The sequence below is a fragment of the Armigeres subalbatus genome, unplaced genomic scaffold (genome assembly GCF_024139115.2).
Source record: "Armigeres subalbatus isolate Guangzhou_Male unplaced genomic scaffold, GZ_Asu_2 Contig347, whole genome shotgun sequence".
NCBI classification, from domain to species: Eukaryota; Metazoa; Arthropoda; class Insecta; order Diptera; family Culicidae; genus Armigeres; species Armigeres subalbatus.
This window is the reverse complement of record NW_026943094.1, coordinates 124,215-142,701: the sequence shown is the minus strand read 5'-3', so window position 1 is coordinate 142,701 and position 18,487 is coordinate 124,215.

Below are 18,487 nucleotides of genomic sequence, written 5' to 3'. Positions count from 1 at the left end.
CTTTGCTGTTGATAATAAACTGATTTTTTTTATAAGGTTTATATGCACATAACATTATGTGTTTATTATCAATTTACTCTCATGTTTACCATTTTTGAGATGGCCGTAACAAAACTAGACCTAAAAATATGTAGGTTAGTTGATAAAAGAAACATCATGGCGAGGCAAAACGCCCTAGTGAGACTAACCTACAATGTACTACCCGTCTCCACGCACTGTTCAGTGTTCACACCAAAATGATTCGCCGAAACGTGGTGAGTTGTTCTGCCAACTGAAACGCGTTTCGCCTCATGAGTTTTCCGGCATCGAAATATCAACACTTTTTTATAGGCAAATATTAACAATATGATTGAGCTTTCATAAAACTCGGATTCGGGGCCCACCAGAGTAAACGCTATGTGCGATGCAACGTGACGAGACCCACGTAAAAAAATAACAATTATTATTAATGAACTGTCAAATTGCACTATCGCGTCGCGTCGCATCCCGCCGTCGCGTTTACTCTGGCTTCACCCGCATTAGCAGGAGGAGAGATTTGCACGACGGTTCAACACACGCCGACTGGAAGATGCCACGGTGAAACGAGTGCTCAAGAATGCCGTCATCGCCACCAGAGCGAGAATAATCTTGACGAGCTGCGCACCCAGAGAAAACAATGGATCACCGATGAGACCTGAGATAGAGCGATCAAAAACCAGAGGAGCCTAAGTCTTAGCTCGTCAACGATACTCGGCTCTGGAGTAAAACGCTCATGTCGACGGGACAAGCGGAGAAGGAGAGAAGGAGAGAGAGACACAGCAACCGGGGACATTCGCCTCCTCACGACGGGACGAAGATGAATGCAACGATGCCTGTGAAAGACGGGAATGATCAGTTATTAACCGACCCAACTGACCAGTTGAATGTTGCATGGTTCAAAACGGTTCTGAAAACTTGTTCATTTTGAATGATTTTGCGGCGAAAATACGCAAAAGATCTGGCTCTGGTTTTGCTCACCGAATGCACAATGTTTTGTTTTGTTCCGTCGTGTTCCACTATTGTTTTGAATCAACGGTTACAATCTCGACAAATGACATCCATTCGTCTTAAATGTGGCTGTTTCGTCTTGATGGAGATTGTTACTATGCAATAAATAACCAATCATGTTAGCCACTTTTTAATTGTTTACGTAACAGTTGTACTGAAAAACATATATTAAGGACTATTTTAAGTTGATTCAAAACAATAGTGGAACACGACGGAACAAAACAAAACATTGTGCATTCGGTAGCTTAAAACCGAATCTTTCAGATGGTGGCTGTTTGGCTTGCCGCCTCTTGCCGCTTTTCATGGTATGTTGTTGTGAAAATTGACTACTTTTTCTAAAGATTCCTTAATAACTTTGACAGGTTTCAAGATAGATCAAAGTAGTCTTCTAGACAAACATGTTTTTTGTCATTATGCACAACTTTCTAGAATAAACCATAGTGCTAAAATCATTTCCAAAAAAGTTATGCTCAAAATGTGATTTTTGGGGGTCATTCATACAAAAAGTGCTCTAATTCCTTCCAAAACCGTTTGTCCAATATTGTGTCTTCAGAAAAGATGTTCCAATTTACATTCTTTATAACATTGCAGAGAACAACCACTGCTTTTGTACATCTGCGTAAATTTTTTATTTCATACCGCCCTTCAAGGTGGATAGATCATTGATATTTTCTTATCAAAAGAAAGCCCAAGAAATATCCTTCAACTCTTCTGAAGACATCATGACTCTAAAATGTAGTTTTCAGGTCGATAACTAAAAAACGCACGTTTTGGGGGCGTCTGAACCAGTGTGCGCTGGTTCGCGCACTGCGAACAACTTTTTTAGGGACAGTCAGGCTATTATCTGCCAAGGATCCGACGTACAACACGCGTTAATACCGAAGCTCCATCACGGCTAGAGATTCAAACAGCCATCCAAAGCATGAAATCGAATAAAGCCCCAGGGGTCGATCGCATTCAGCCGAGATGCTCAAAGCTGACCCCATGACATCCGGTCAACTACTGCATCGTTTATTTCGTAATATCTGGGACACCGCAACTTTCTCGGACGACTGGATCCAAGGTATCTTAGTAAAGGTATCCAAAAAGTGTGACCTGACTGTATGCGATAACTGGCGAGGCATTATGTTGCTGTGTACCGTTCTCAAAGTTCTATGCAAAGTTATCCTAGCCCAGATTCAGGAAAAGATCGATGCGACTCTCCGGCGGCGGCAGGCCGGATTCCGTGACGGAGGATCCTGTGTGGACCATATTGTTACGCTCCGCATCATTCTGGAGCAGGTCAACGGATTCCAAGAGTCCTTTCACTTGGTATTCATTGACTACGAAAAAACTTTCGACCGTCTCAATCATGATAATATGTGGGGCGCCCTGAGACGCAAAGGGGTTTCTGAGAAAATCATCCGCCAGTTCGAGGCACAGTACGAGGCCTTCTCGTATAGAGTGCTGCACAATGGGGTCTTGTCCGACCCTATACGGGTCGTAGCTGGCGTGGGGAAAGGATGTATTCTATCACCGTTACTGTTCCTCATCGTAAAGCTTAGTACGCAGATCTCAAGGAAAATGCTCAAGGAAAATTTGATATAATTACCGAAGTAATGTTGATGGAAGAACGACGTAATTGAACAAGTAGGCGAAAAATAAAGCATTTTCAGTGTTCATTCGTTAGTGAGTTTGATCAGGGTTCTTATATTATAAGTATTCACCTTGAGTTTGACAAAATGTCATGCAGGTAATTGTAAATAACAAATTTAAGGCAAAAATATATTTCACACCAAGGTTCTTACATCATTCATCTTATTTCATACATTACTTCTACAGATGGTACTGTAATAAATGCGGCAATGCGGAATGCTAAATGCCATCCAGAAAGGATTCTCAAAAGCAGATTTATTACCATGTGCATTGACTATACAACTTCTGTGGGACTACAGCCGGATATTCAAGCACGAGATTGGGATAATTGATAAGCCTTATATAGACCTTGCTTCGAAATAGTTATTATTTTTAATTTGGTTTTCTTTTTTATAGTTTGGTCCAGCTGGGAAACAATTGAGTTTTTTTTCCAGAGGAGAGAAATCTTTCGACGGAAATTTCAAAGTGTCGTGTTAAATTTCGACCGCTTTTTGAATCAAATTAAATTGAATCTTTTCACAAAACGGAACACGCGTCCATATGATGGAATGACTCTAAAGTTAAAATTGAGTAATGAGTATTAAGTAAGTGAGTATGAAAAAAACAATATTGCATTCTAGTACTTTTTCACTATTTTCTATGTTCTGTATCAATCGATTCTAACAATAATCAGACTACGAGGCTCTACATTATTCAGTGGAAATTTGATTTGTGAACTATGACATCAAGATATTCTATCAGTTGTGCTTTGAACACCCTGTTACCTTCTATATTTTAAACTTAAGGGGTATTCCAACCACAAGCTTTAATACTTGATAAAGTATATCTCAATATGGAACGTCATGATAGGTTATTATTACTCGTATTGCTAAGAACCTGTCGAAGCCTGTATAAGAACTAGACATATGCGAAATTGTTAGATTCTTAAACAAAAATTGTTAGGCATTGTTAAAAAGCTTGCAAAATTGTAACGTCTTATACAATATTTGCAAAAGAATCTAACAATTTCGCATATTCCTAGTTCTTATGTTCTTAGTGTTCCCCCCGTATTTTTGAAAACTATGGCAGCTGAGCTCACTGCTCCTTTGTTTTGGCTTTTCAATATGTCATTAAAATCTGTAGAATTTCCTAAACCGTGGAAAACTTCCTTTCTGGTGCCGATTTTCAAGTCTGGCAAAAAATCCGACATCCGCAATTACCGCGGAATCGCTCTTCTCTCCACCATTCCAAAATTACTCGAAGCAATTGTCAATGAGAAAATATTCAACCAAATAAAAAATAGGATCACTACAAGCCAGCACGGATTCTTTAAAGGTCGGTCGACAGCTACGAACTTACTGGAATTCTGTGAATTATTCTCTTGAAGCCATGGACAGAGGAAATCACGTTGAAGTTTTATATACGGATTTTAGTAAAGCGTTCGATAGAGAGATACCAATGCTTCTCTTTAAACTGCAAAAAATGGGAATCCAGCCTGGACTCCTTAAATGGCTTGAAGCATATCTGACCAGTCGCAATCAAATAGTTAGGTTCAAAGGAAAGCAATCTGTAGCTATTCATACCACATCGGGCGGGCGCAAGGCTCTAATTTAGGTCCGCTATTGTTTATTTTGTTTGTAAACGACTTGTCCTTCATTCTAAAACATCTAAAAGTATTGATTTACGCTGACGATATGAAACTTTTTTTTGATATCAAAGACGCTGAAGACAAGAACACATTCAAACACGAGATCCAGATATTTCATAACTGGTGTATAAAAAGTTTGTTACAGCTCAATATAAAGAAATGCAACTTAATTACTATAAGCAGAAAACGAAGTATTCCAAATAAAGCCAAAAGGTAACAAGATGTGATAGAGTTAGGGATCTTGGCATAATTATAGACTCTAAGCTTACGTTCATTGACCATTATAATACTATTATAAACAAAGCTAATAATATGTTAGGATTCATAAAAAGGTTTGGCTACAACTTCCACGATCCATACACTATAAAAACATTATATATTGCTTATGTCAGATCGATACTTGAATATTGCAGCATAGTTTGGTCACCTTACACAGTCACGCATGACACAAGAATTGAGTCGGTACAAAAGCAATTTTTATTATATGCACTACGCAAGTTGGGGTGGACTCAACTTCCACTCCCGTCTTATAAAGCACGATGCACGCTAATTAGTATACAAACATTGAAGGAACGACGGGAATATGCGATGCTATCTTTTATTAATGATGTTATCTCGAACAAGGTCGACTCAGAGGCAATATTATCTTAATTAAATTTTTATATCCCACAAAGACCTTTGCGAAATCGAACTTTATTTGCCTGTAGTAGTCATCGTACAAACTATGCGAAATTCGGACCCATAAATCAAATGATGGCTGCTTATAATAAACATTGGAATGCTATTGATTTCAATACATCTAAGACTAAATTGAAACAATACTTGCGTACTCAGTAAATGCTTGGTGTGTATAATTTTCATATCGGATAAAAGTGTTTAGTAATTTTAAGTAACGGAGAACTATATTATAAGACTAAATCTGTATCAAACGGTCTACAAACATGATTGACGACAATAAACAATAAACAATAAACAATATACAGGCTTTGACAGGTTCTTAGTAGAATTGTTAGAAATTCTTTAAATTAAAAATTTAAAACTGTAGTGTTGGTCGACAATATGAGCTTAATACATTATTTTACACATTTTATATTGTTGCTTCTTCTTAATTATACTTAGAACTTACGTTGATCATTATATTCACCGCTGTTCACTGAGTAGATGATGTATATGACGTGTATACGCAGATAGCAAAATTCACTGAAACTTACACTAAAAACTATTTACGCGCTGTTTATTTTTCATTATTTTTTTTGTCAATGAAAGCTGTAGGTTTCTAGAATAAGACCATGAGGTGATTCATTGAGGTTCTCAATCTCAATCTGGCACTTAATTTTCTAGTATCGTTCTAAAAAATTGCTTGCGAATATGTGCTCTAATGATCCCAACTATATTTGCTATCTTGTATGCGTCATTTCTTGGAAATTTAACCCTTGAGCGGTCATTGAAGGCCTTCTGGAAGATCCAACATCCGTAAAAGAGACCAATTGTAAGAGTTCATCCCAGAGCTTATGATTTTTTCGTAACCATTCATTCTGTCAAATTGTGTGTGCAATCAATAGTAAATGGCTTCTGCGACCTCCAAATGCCCCAGAAATGATTCTCCGGAAGATCCGGAACATTCGAAAAAGTGGCCATTTTCAAAAGATTTTCCCAGAGCTTCGCGATGTTTTCGTGATTATCAAATCTGGCAAATTTTTAGTGCAAATCAATACTGAAGTCTTCAGTGACCTCTAAATGCCCCTGGAACGATCATCCGGATATTCCGGAAAATACGTAAAAGTGGCCAATTCCAAAAATTCATCCCAGAGCTTCCCCCTTTTCTTTGAAACCATTCATACCGGCGAATTGTGTATGAAATCAATAGTGAAAGTGCTATGAGACCAAATGCTTCCAAAACGGTTCCAAATGCTTCTAAAACAGTTCATACAAGAGATTCGCATTATTTCGTAATCATTCATCCTGAAGAGTTTTGGATGTAATCAATAGTGAAAGTTTTCCTGGAACATACGTTAAAGTGGCCAGTTTCAAAAATGCATCCCAGAGTTTCGCGATGCTTTCATACCGGCGAAACGTCTGTGCAATCAATAGTGAAAGTCTATTGTGATCCGAAATGACCACACATACAGTCCTCAGGAAATCCGAAACATCCGTAAAATAGGTTAATCCTAAAAGTTCATCCTAGAGCTGCGCATTCATAATGGCAATCCCTTCGAAAGTTCATCAAGTAATTCCTCGGAAAGTTCCTAAAGACATACATCTAGAAGCTCTTCCGCATATTCATCCGGAAGTTTTTTAAATTTATTTTTCTTCTCCTACTTCTTCTTCTCCCGGGAGCTCCTCCGATAGTTCTTCTGGAAGTTTCTTCGGGAATTCCTCCAGAAGTTCCTCCGGGAGTTCATCCGGGAATTCCTCCGACATTCCTTTGGAATTGAATACGCGATGCTCTGAGAAAAACTTTTGGACTTGACCACTTTTGTGGATGATCCGGATCTTCCGGAAAGCCATTTCGGGAGCATTTGGGGGTCACAGAAGACTTTCACTATTGATTGCACCAAGAATTTGCCAGGATGGATTCCTACGAAAAAATCGGTATGAACTTTTGGAATTGGTCACTGTCTTCTGGAGTCTTCCAGAGAGCCGTTTCGGGAGCATTTTAGGGTCACAGGAGACATTCACTATTGACTGCATTTATAATTCGCCAGAATGGATTGCTACGAAAAAATCGCAAAACTCTGTGAAGAACTTTTTAGAATTGGCCACATTTACGGATGTTCCAGATCTTCCGATGGACCGTTTCTGGGACATTTTGGCGTCACGGAAGACTTTCACTATTGATTGCACCCACAATTCGCATGCCAGAAGACATTCACTATTGGCTGCATCCATAATCGCCAGGATGGATTGCTGCGAAAAAATCGCGAAGCTGTGGGATGAGCTTTTGGAATTGGCCATTTTACGGATGTTCCGGTTCTTCTGGAGAACTATTTCTGGGGAATTTGGAGGTCGCAGAAGACATTTATTTTTTATTGCACCCACAATTTGCCAGAATGAATGGTTACGAAACAATCGCATAGCTCTGGGATTATTTTTTGAAATAAGCCTCTTTTATAGATGTTCCGGATCTTCCGGAGACCCGTTTCTGGAGCATTTGGAGGTCACAAAAGACTTTTACTATTGATTGCACCCACAATTCGCCAGAATGGATGGTTACAAAAAAATCTCGAAGCTCTGGGATGAACTTTTAGAATTGGCCAGATTTTTATCTCATTACGTTACAAAGTTACAGCGTTGTTTTGGGTGTGCTTGGATCGAAATAGACCTCAATGCACTAGGAAGGTTAGGCAGAAAAGTTTCGTATATTTTTACTGAAGTTTTATATAGCTCTTGCCAAAAATACACATTTCCAGTCACATTTCCAGTCTTCCCACGAACATGTGTGATGTTCAACACAAGTACATTTTCATCAACTCGTGTTGAACACTGAACATGGATTATTGACGTACTCGAGTACAAAGGGATACCCAGTACCTAGCTAAACGAACTTGTACTTAAGTACAAAACACATGTACAAACTTGCTTTCAGGTCCGAGAGTCGACCGGCAAGAGACAAAGAGAATGAACAAAATGGAATTCGAAAACTGTGCACGCTGAAATGAAGATGCACAGTGATGGGTGGATCTGGAAGACTTTTTTTCGAATAATTTTCTAATGTTGCAAAACTTTTTCACGACGTTGGTAACCAACTGACATGGGCTTCCAACATCACGTAAACAATAATTAAGTTTACAGAAGATGTTGATAAATTTGACTTCGATTCACATACCGCTATATAACTTTTGTTGAGCGTGTACATTCAACAGGGAAGGAATAGAAAGCGCATAATTATAAATACTATGTATACTCATAGATCAGTGGAACAATTTCTCGACTCTCTGTTAATGTATTCCTAATAAAACTAAATTGTGTATTGTCACGCTTTTAGAAATGCTCCATCGGGAGAGAGCATTTCGTGTTGTACTATGGGACCGCTCACAAATTACGTAACATAAAATTGGGCGAATCCAGTCCTCTTCTTTGGAACACATTATGTATTGACAATTTAATTCTTTTGTCTGAATCGTAACCCTTGAGGCTATCCCCTTCCTCCCTATATAGCGTCACGTAATTCATCCACAGCCCCCATGGATGCACAGCATTTTTGCCTTTCTCGTATACTAAGTATACGGTAAAGGCTATATGATCGCTCCAAAAACAAACTTTTTATAGAAGGCCCGGAGACCCATAGTGTTATATACCAATCGACTCAGTTCGACGAATCGAGGTGATGTCTGTGTGTGTGTGTGTGTGTGTGTGTTATTTTTTTTTTTGCAAGGGTTAAAGGCCATCAAAATCTGCGCGACAGACACCTCGAGCATCCACACTATGCTCGAAGGCGAACAGGATGGGCTCCTCCTGACCTGCTAAAATGTGCCTCCCGGATAAACCGGGACCCTTAACCTCCTTGCCTCGATCCCCTGGGACCACTGGATGCTGCGACTACTTCGGGGGCTGTGCTCATGCACTTCTTCTAAAATTCCGGCCCCTAGCTTAGGCTAGTTCGCCGACTGGCTTGCTGAGATCCACTGCTACGTCTCGATCCTCGGCGGTTGTGCCGCAAACTTCCTCACTCGAATCCTCCTGACTTCCCCGGCGTCGAGGGTGGTCCACCAGTTCCGGTGAAGGAAACTTCCGCACTGATGGTGCCCTGACTACCGGCGGCTATCGCAGGGGACGCTTTCGCGCATTGCGCCGACTTCGTCTTCGGGTTGCAGAGGTGGTCCGACAGTTCCGGTGGTGGATAACGTCCGCACTGGCGGTGCCCTACATACCCGAAGCACTTCCTTCTTCTTTCTTCTTTCTTCAGCAGGTTGACGGTTCGAGTGCCGAGGTCGGTCCGACGATTCCGGTTGGCAGAAGACTTCCGGTTCGCTGGCGCCCCGACGACTCGAGACCCAACACTGCTCACTGTGCTGGATTTTGCTCCAAACCGACGCTTACTTGCTGGTCCCTTCTCCATCGACGCTGCAGCTCTGACATTATTTGTGTCACGACACGCATGCCACGTACCTTCATCGCGACACATTCGCTCTGCGATGTTGTCCGCCCTTATGGCAGGCATTCTCCTACGTGCCTCCGCAAACCTCGGGCAGTCGAATATCACGTGCTCTGGAGTCTCCTCTACGTCGATACACGCCGGGCAGAATGGCGATGACGCATGGCCACACCGGTGCAATAATTGGCGGAAACAACCGTGTCCGGACAGGAACTGTGTGAGGTAAAAGTTCACCTCACCATGCTCCCTGTTCACCCACGTCGACACATTGGGGATGAGCCGATGGGTCCACCTTCCATTATCCGCATTGTCCCACTCCTGCTGCCACTTCACCATAGAGTCCAGTCTCACCGCCTTCCTCACATTTCTCCGTTGGTAGCACTCGATGTCCTCTGCTAGGGTTATGCAGACTGGAATCATCCCTGCGATAACGCAAACTGCCTCCGACGAAATAGTTCGGTACGCACTCGCGACTCGAATGGCCATTAGACGAAACACGCTATTCAGCTTCCTCCGGTTACGTTTCGTCTTGAGCGCAGCTCCCCAGGCTGGAACTCCGTACCTTAGTATCGAGGATGATACTGACGCAAGAAGACGCCTACTGCTGCCTTTCGACCGCCGACGTTCGGCATGATCCTGCTAACGCACTGATCATTTGAGCCGCCTTTTCACAGGAATAGTCCACGTGGGTGTTGAAGTTCAACCGGTCATCAATCATCACACCTAGATGTCTCAGAGTCCGCACCGACGGGATGTCGTGCCCTCCAATGGTAATCTGCATCCGCTGGATTACTTTGCAGTTGCTGACCAGCATCACTTCCGTTTTGTGATGAGCCAGCTGCAGCTTGACTCCATTCATCCAGGTTTCTACTGCGTCGGTCGCTTCCGCCACCAGCATTTCCACCTCCTCCAGTGACTCACCGGTTATCGTTAGGACGACATCATCCGCGAATCCGTAAATCTTTACACCTTTGGGCAACTTCAGCATCAGCACCCCGTTGTACATCACATTCCATAACGTCGGGCCTAGTATGGACCCTTGTGGAACGCCCGCCGTAACCCTGATCGACTTCTGCCCCGAGTTCGTGTCGTAAACCAGAATCCGGTTCAGGAAGTAGCTCCTAAGCGATCTTACACAGGAAGTCGGGGATTCGCATTCCATGCAGCGCTGCGGCGATTCCGATGAAGGAAGCTGGCACTATTGAACGCGTTTTTGACGTCAATCGTCACTACCGCGCAGAACCGATTGCCGCTCCTCTTCTTCTTGGACGCCCTCTCTGCATCTTCAATGACTGTCCTGATTGCATCCACAGTCGATCTGCCTTTGCGGAATCCGAACTGTTTTTCCGATAAGCCAGTCTCACCCTCCGTGAACTGTGTAAGCCTATTAAGGATAACCCTTTCCAGAAGCTTCCCCAGTGTATCCAGCAGACATATGGGCCTATACGATGCTGGATTCCCGGCGGTTTTCCTGGTTTCGGCAGCAGCACCAGTTTCTGGATCTTCCACGTGTCCGGAAAATTACCGTCTACTAAACACTTCTGCAGCACCATCCTGAACAGATCCGGGAACGCCAAAATCGCGGATTTTAGAGCCACATTTGGAATTCCATCCGGACCCGGAGCTTTTTCAACTTCAAACCTTTCGCCACTGATAATAGCTCGTCATTGGTGACTTGCATACCTGCAGCGGTTACTCGGTCTTCATCTTCGTACGGCGTACGCGGCCACGTCGTAGAACCATGCTGCGGGAAAAGACCGTCCACGATGATCTTCAGCTTGTCTGGACACATTTCGGCTGGCGTCGCTGGACCCCTGATCTTCTTTGTCACAACTCGATAAGCGTTACCCCAAAGATCAGCGTCAGCTTCCTGGCACAACTCCTTGAAGCAGTTAGACTTGCTGATTTGGATCGCCCGTTTGAATGCCGCTCTAGCTTCACGGAAAACTATCTTTCGCTCCTCTCTGACCATTTCAGACCGTGCCTCTGAACGTGTCTCCTAGCTCTGAGACAGGCAGCGCGAAGGTTAGCAAGATTTTCGTTCCACCAGTAACTTGGCCGTCGGCTATTCGTTGGCTCCAATTTCCTCGGCATCGTCGCATCGCAAGCCCTCTCTAGCGTTTCCGTCAGTTGGTCTTCGTCAAGGTTTGTAGCGTCGCTGTTCGCTTGAAGTGCTTCGATAAAAAGATCCTTATCGAAGTCCTTCGTCTTCCATCTTCGCCAACTAGACCTTGTCTCCCGTCGTACCGTCGGCGTTCGCGTTCCAACACTATATCGGATCGCCTGGTGATCGCTATGGGTATATTCTTCACAAACTCTCCAGTTCATGTTCCTCGCCATCGACGGACTGCAGAACGTGACATCGATGATGGACTCCTGCCATCTCTGCGGAATGTACTAACGGTACCTTCGTTGCACAATCTTACTTCCAGCTTAGCCAGCGCCTCCAGCAAACTGTAACCTCTGGCGTTAGTCAGTCTGCTTCCCCAATCCACTGCCCAAGCATTGAAATCGCCTCCGATGATCACTGGATTTCGGCCGATCAGCTTCTCCGTGAGTGAGTCCAGCATCCGGTTATACTGCTCCAAAGTCCACCTTGGGGGTGCGTAACAGCTACAGACAAAGATCCCGTTAATTTTGACGATTACGAAACCCTCGCTTGAACTGTCTACCACCTCTTGGATAGGAAATCTGCCCATCACTTGGATAGCCGCAATCCCCGTAGCATCCGCCACCCAGTTGCCGTTGTCAGAAGGAATCCGGTACGGCTCAGCAATAATTGCCACGTCGCACATTGCTTCTGTTGTCGACTGCCACAACAGCTGCTGTGCGGTGTCGCAATGGTTGAGATTCAACTGGATGATCTCCATTAATCTCGGCCCGCCATCGCCTTCTTGTAGGCAGGGCATTGAAAGCCACCCGTCATGTGGTCGTTTCCATCCTCCGGTTTGCAGAGCAGGCATCTTGGTTGCTTCGTGCAGTCCCTAGCAACGTGTCCTTCTCCACCACATTTCCTACAAAGACCGGATCTGTCTGGGCCACTGCAGTTTCGCGCCTGGTGTCCAAATGCCATACATTTGAAGCATCGCTCCATCTGTTTGGTGATTCGAGGTGAGTCTCAACGGACACATAGACCATCCGACCTTCACCTTGGCCACCTCCACCATTTTGTTGGCGGCATCTACCGGTAGTCGTATCGCTGCTATTTGTGTACCACCGTACGCTTTCCTCAACCGAATGGTCATCTGAACTTCGCCCAGCATGCATTGTGAGATCAGTGCATCCCTCAGTTCGTCTATCGTGGTGATCTCGTCCAGGTCTCTGCATTCGACCACGGCCTCCTGCGTTAAAGCCCTTACGTTTCCTTCACTACCTAAGGAATTGGCAATGAGCTCCCGGAAGGCCGAGCTCTTGACCGTGGGATCCTTCTTCAGCTCGAACAGCAATTCCCCTTCTGAGTACGCCTAGTCCTCACAACTTTTTCACCCAAGTCCTTGAGCACCGGGTCTTCTCTCACCTTCCGTAATATCGCTGCGTATGTCGTCTTGTCGCTCACTTCGACTATCAAGGCGTCCCCTTGACCCGCTCACGAGAAGAGCGATATTTTCTTTCTTCTTCTGCTCCTTCTTCTTTCCACGTACTCCTTCTGCTTATTTCTCTTCTCTCGCTGACTTTCCACGGTTTGCCAATCACCGTTCTTGACGCCTTCCTTCAGTACGCTAGCACTATCTTGCACGTTCCGCTGCTTCTTCGGGATTTCCTGCTCTCCTGGAGAGTCCCTGCTTCGCTTCTCCGTGCGAGTATTTCGGGAGCTCATTGGTGTTTGCAGTGTCTCGACTGTTGTATGCTCCGCTGCATCTTTCAGTGCTTTTTCAGCTGCTTCCGCTCTACTTTTGAGCGCGTTCTGTTCGTGCTCAGCAGATTTAACGGCGGACTTGATGCTCGTCACTAGAAGCTTGATCTTCGTGAACATTGTGCTTGTCCTTCACGAAGTCATAGAGCTCGTTGACTCGCTTCCGCACCTCCATCAGGTTGGACCTCCCAAATTGTAGATCCTCCTGAATAGCACTACTTTCCGATTTTGGGGTGGACACCCTATTTCCGGATCCTAGCTCCTGTTGGCCTGCCTGGTTCTCAGCAGCCTTGGCCATACTGCTGGTACTTGCTACTGCTGCCTGCGCCATCACTGGAGATCGCTGCAGCCTCCCACTCTTTGCGAAAACATTCGCACCGCCTGCTCCTTCGTTGATTGTAGAATTTGTTTCCATGTAAAAGGGTCCTTCTCCGGGCCGTTATCTCTTCCTGTTGTAGATAGTCGCCTCTTGTGATCCCATGGGTGCCTTTGTAACAGTGAGGTCCATGCAAGGGTTGACTCCGGTGCCTTATAACACCGTGTTCAGAGCCGGATCGGCGTAAATCAGGAATGGTGCATCTGAACCTACTACCCACCGGTATAGGTGACAAGTGTTGAGCGTTACCGGAGGCCTGCCAGGTTGTTTACCGGGACGGAGGCAGACGAACCATTAGCCTGCTTGCCATTTCAAAAAGATGTCGCTCTTTTTACTCAGGAAACAGAATAGCTCGACTGTCAGCCCATATACGCCTAATCCTATCCAAAAACCGAGAATCGTCCAATGTCGTTTGCCGTGACCAGTATACCATAATCAGGATCTTACTGGCATCAATCCTGATGTGCCGGTTGGCACACCTGTTGGGCTTGTGTGCTTTGAGCGGCGCACGGTCGCTGTGATAGGGCCTGCTTGCAAACACATGCAGCTTTTTATAGAGGTTCAACAGAGCCCACTGTCAAACCCCACCACGTTCTAGGCAGGCCCCCTAACTCGCAGTGGCCATGTGTGTGTGTGTGTGTGTGTGTGTGTGTATGTGTGTGTGTGTATGTGTGTGTGTGTGTGTGCGCAAAACTACTCAAAAAATGTCACTCATTTTTCGGGCACTTATCCTCAACCGATTTGCTCACAACAAATTGCATTCGACGCAGAATCCTGTCCCATTGTTTCCTATTTGAAATTGGCCAGATTGGACTATGGAATCAGAAGTTATGGCCAAAATACAAATTCATACGAAAAAATCGCGTAAAAAATGTCACTCATTTTTTGGGTACTTATCCTCAACCGATTTGCTCGCAACAAGTTGCAATCGACGCAGAATCCTGTCCCATTGTTTCCTATTTGAAATTGGTCAGATCGGATTATGGGATCAGAAGTTATGGCCAAAATACAAATTCATACGAAAAGCGCGTAAAATGTCACTCATTTTTCGAGCACTTATCCTCAACTGATTTGCTCGCAACAAGTTGCATTCGACGCAGAATCCTGTCCCATTGTTTCCTATTTGAAATTGATCAGATCGGACTATGGGATCAGAAGTTATGGCCAAAATACAAATTCATACGAAAAAATCGCGTAAAAAATGTCACTCATTTTCGGTTACTTATCTTCAACCGATTTGCTCGCAACAAGTTGCATTCGACGCAGAATCCTGTCCCATTGTTTCCTATTTGAAATTGGTCAGATCGGACTATGGGATCAGAAGTTATGGCCAAAATACAAATTCATACGAAAAAATCGCGTAAAAAATGTCACTCATTTTTCGAGCACTTATCCTCAACCGATTTGCTCGCAACAAGTCGCATTCGACACAGAATCCTGTCCCATTGTTTCCTATTTGAAATTGGTCAGATCGGACTATGGGATCAGAAGTTATGGCCAAAATACAAATTCATACGAAAAATGGCGTAAAAATGTCACTCATTTTCGGGAGCTTATTCTCAACCGATTTGCTCTCAACAAATTGCATTCGAAGCAAAATCCTGTCCCATTGTTTCCTATTTGAAATTGGGCGGATCGGACTATGGGATCGAAAGTTATGGCCAAAATACAAATTCATACGAAAAAATCGCGTAAAAAATGTCACTCATTTTTCGGGCACTTATCCTCAACCGATTTGCTCGAAACAAGTTGCATTCGACGCAGAATCCTGTCCCATTGTTTCCTATTTGAAATTGGCCAGATCAGACTATGGGATCAGAAGTTATGGCCAAAATACAAATTCATACGAAAAAATCGCGTAAAAAATGTCACTCATTTTTCGGGCACTTATCCTCAACCGATTTGCTCGCAACAAGTTGCATTCGACGCAGAATCTTGTCCCATTGTTTCCTATTTGAAATTGGTCAGATCGGATTATGGGATCAGAAGTTATGGCCAAAATACAAATTCATACGAAAAAATCGCGTAAAAAATGTCACTCATTTTTCGAGCACTCATCCCCAACCGATTTGCTCGCAACAAGTTGCATTCGACACAGAATCCTGTCCCATTGTTTCCTATTTGAAATTGGTCAGATCGGATTATGGGATCAGAAGTTATGGCCAAAATACGAATTCATACGAAAAAATCGCGTAAAAAATGTCACTCATTTTTCGAGCACTTATCCTCAACCGATTTGCTCGCAACAAGCCGCATTCGACACAGAATCCTGTCCCATTGTTTCCTATTTGAAATTGGTCAGATCGGACTATGGGATCAGAAGTTATGGCCAAAATACAAATTCATACGAAAAAATCGCGTAGAAAATGTCACTCATTTTTCGGGAACTTATTCTCAACCGATTTGCTCGCAACAAGTTGCATTCGATGCAGAATCCTGTCCCATTGTTTCCTATTTGAAATTGGCCAGATCGAACTATGGGATCGGAAGTTATGGCCAAAATACAAATTCATACGAAAAAATCGCGTAAAAAATGTCACTCATTTTTCGGGCACTTGTCCTCAACCGATTTGCTCGCAACAAGCCGCATTCGACGCAGAATCCTGTCCCATTGTTTCCTATTTGAAATTGGCCAGATCGGACTATGGGATCGAAAGTTATGGCCAAAATACAAATTCATATGAAAAAGTCGCGTAAAAAATGTCACTCATTTTTCGGGCACTTATCCACGACCGATTTGCTCGCAACAAGTTGCATTCGACGCAGAATCCTGTCGCATTGTTTCCTATTGAAAATTGGCCATATCGGACTATGGTATCGAAAATTATACCATTTTGCCTTTCTCGTATACTAAGTATACGTAAAGGCTATATGATCGCTCAAAACAAACTTTTTATAGAAGGCCCGGAGACCCATAGTGTTATACCAATCGACTCAGTTCGACGAATTGAGGTGATGTCTGTGTGTGTGTGTGTGTGTGTGTGTGTGTGTGTGTGTGTGTGTGTGTGTTTTTTTTTTTTTTTTTTTTTTTTATTTTTTTTTATTTTTATGGAGGGATGAAGGCAAATCTGCTTACAGACACCTGAAATTATCACTCAGGGAGTGGGGTTGGCGCGGAAAGCAGAAGGCCAGCCCGCCGAACTCCACTAAACCCACCCAAGCAACAGAAGGTTACTTGAGTTACCCTCTCTTCTAATGCCCTGGTCCCCTGGGACTTACTGGATGTCAATACTTCGGAGAGGGCTGTGCTCATGCACTTCACTTGTCCAGCCTCTAGCAAGCATTGCTAGTTCGCTGCATTCTCCTCATCATTACTGATGCAAGTATGACTGCGTATCTCCACTACGATACGTTTTGCATTTGGCGCTCGTACAATTGCTCACTTATTACTTACGACACGATTACATCGATCATTGGGCGTACCGATTGAGTGCCGAGGTCGGTCCAGTGATTCCGGTTGAAGGAGGCTTCCGGTTCACTGGCGCCCCGACGACTCCGAACCGGTCGTTTTCCCACGATCGGCTACTATTCATCTCCTTCGCTCACTATCCAGTGCTCTCTGGTCTTCACGCCATTTTCGCTGCAACGACAGCATGATCTGCGTTACTGCTCTGTTCACCATGTTCCACGTATTTTCATTTTCGCACATTTCCTGAACGATGTTGTCGGGATTTATGCTTCGAGTGCTGACCGTTGAGATCCAACTCCGTTCTGCCCTGAATCGTGGACAGTCGAATATCACGTGCTCCGGTGTTTCTTCACAGTTCGGACAGGCCGGACAAAGTGGAGACTCTGCGTGTCCGAATCTATGCAAATACTTCCTGAAGCATCCATGGCCTGACAGGAACTGCGTCAGAAAGAAGTTGACTTCTCCGTGTTTTCTGTCCTCCCACGACTGCAGGTTCGGAATGAGCCGATAGGTCCACCTTCCTTTCGAACTACTGTCCCAATCCTGCTGCCACTTTCGCATCGAATCGACTCTCGCAATCTTGCGTGCTCCCATCGTTCCACGTAGTCCATAGCAGACACAATCTTCCTCCAATAAGATTTTGATGGGGAGTCATGCCTACTATGACGCAGACCGCATCCATCGAAATGGTCCGGTACGCACTTGCCACCCGCATAGCCATTAACCTGTATGTGCTGTTGAGACGTGTCAGGTTCCTTTTCGTGATTCCTCCTGCCGCCCAGACGGGAGCACCGTATCTGAGTACAGAAGTAGAAACGCTGGCTAGGAGTCTCCTCTTTCTGCTACTAATCGCAGAGCTATTCGCCATTACTCTGGTTAATGCTGTGGTGGCTTTTGCTGCCTTATCGCAAGCGTAATCGACGTGGCTGTTGTAGTTGAGCTGGTCATCGATCATCACCCCCAGATGCTTCACTTCTCGCTTCGACTCGATGGTGACCTCCTGACCGTGATTGTAGTCTGCTGAACTGCTTTTCGATTGCTGATTATCATCACTTCGGTTTTATGGTGGGCTAATGCCAGCTTTTTTCCGCACATCCAGTTCTCCACTATTCCTATGGCCTCCATAGCACGTACTTCCACCTCATCTACTGTTTCTCTGATTACCAGGAGTACCACGTCGTCCGCAAACCCAACTATCTTCACGCCTCTTGGTAGTCTAAGCTGCAATAACCTGTCGTACATCGCATTCCACAACGTCGGTCCCAGGATAGAACCTTGTGGATACCAGCAGTTATTCGTACTCTCTTTAGTCCTCATGTGTTTCTGTAAACTAGTGTCCGATTCTCGAAATAGCTCTTTAGAAATCTGCAAAGGTATCCCGGAACTCTCATCCTGTGTAGAGAGTTAGCTATTGCTTCCCAACTCGCACTGTTGAACGCACTGTTGAACGTGTGTGTGTGTGTGTG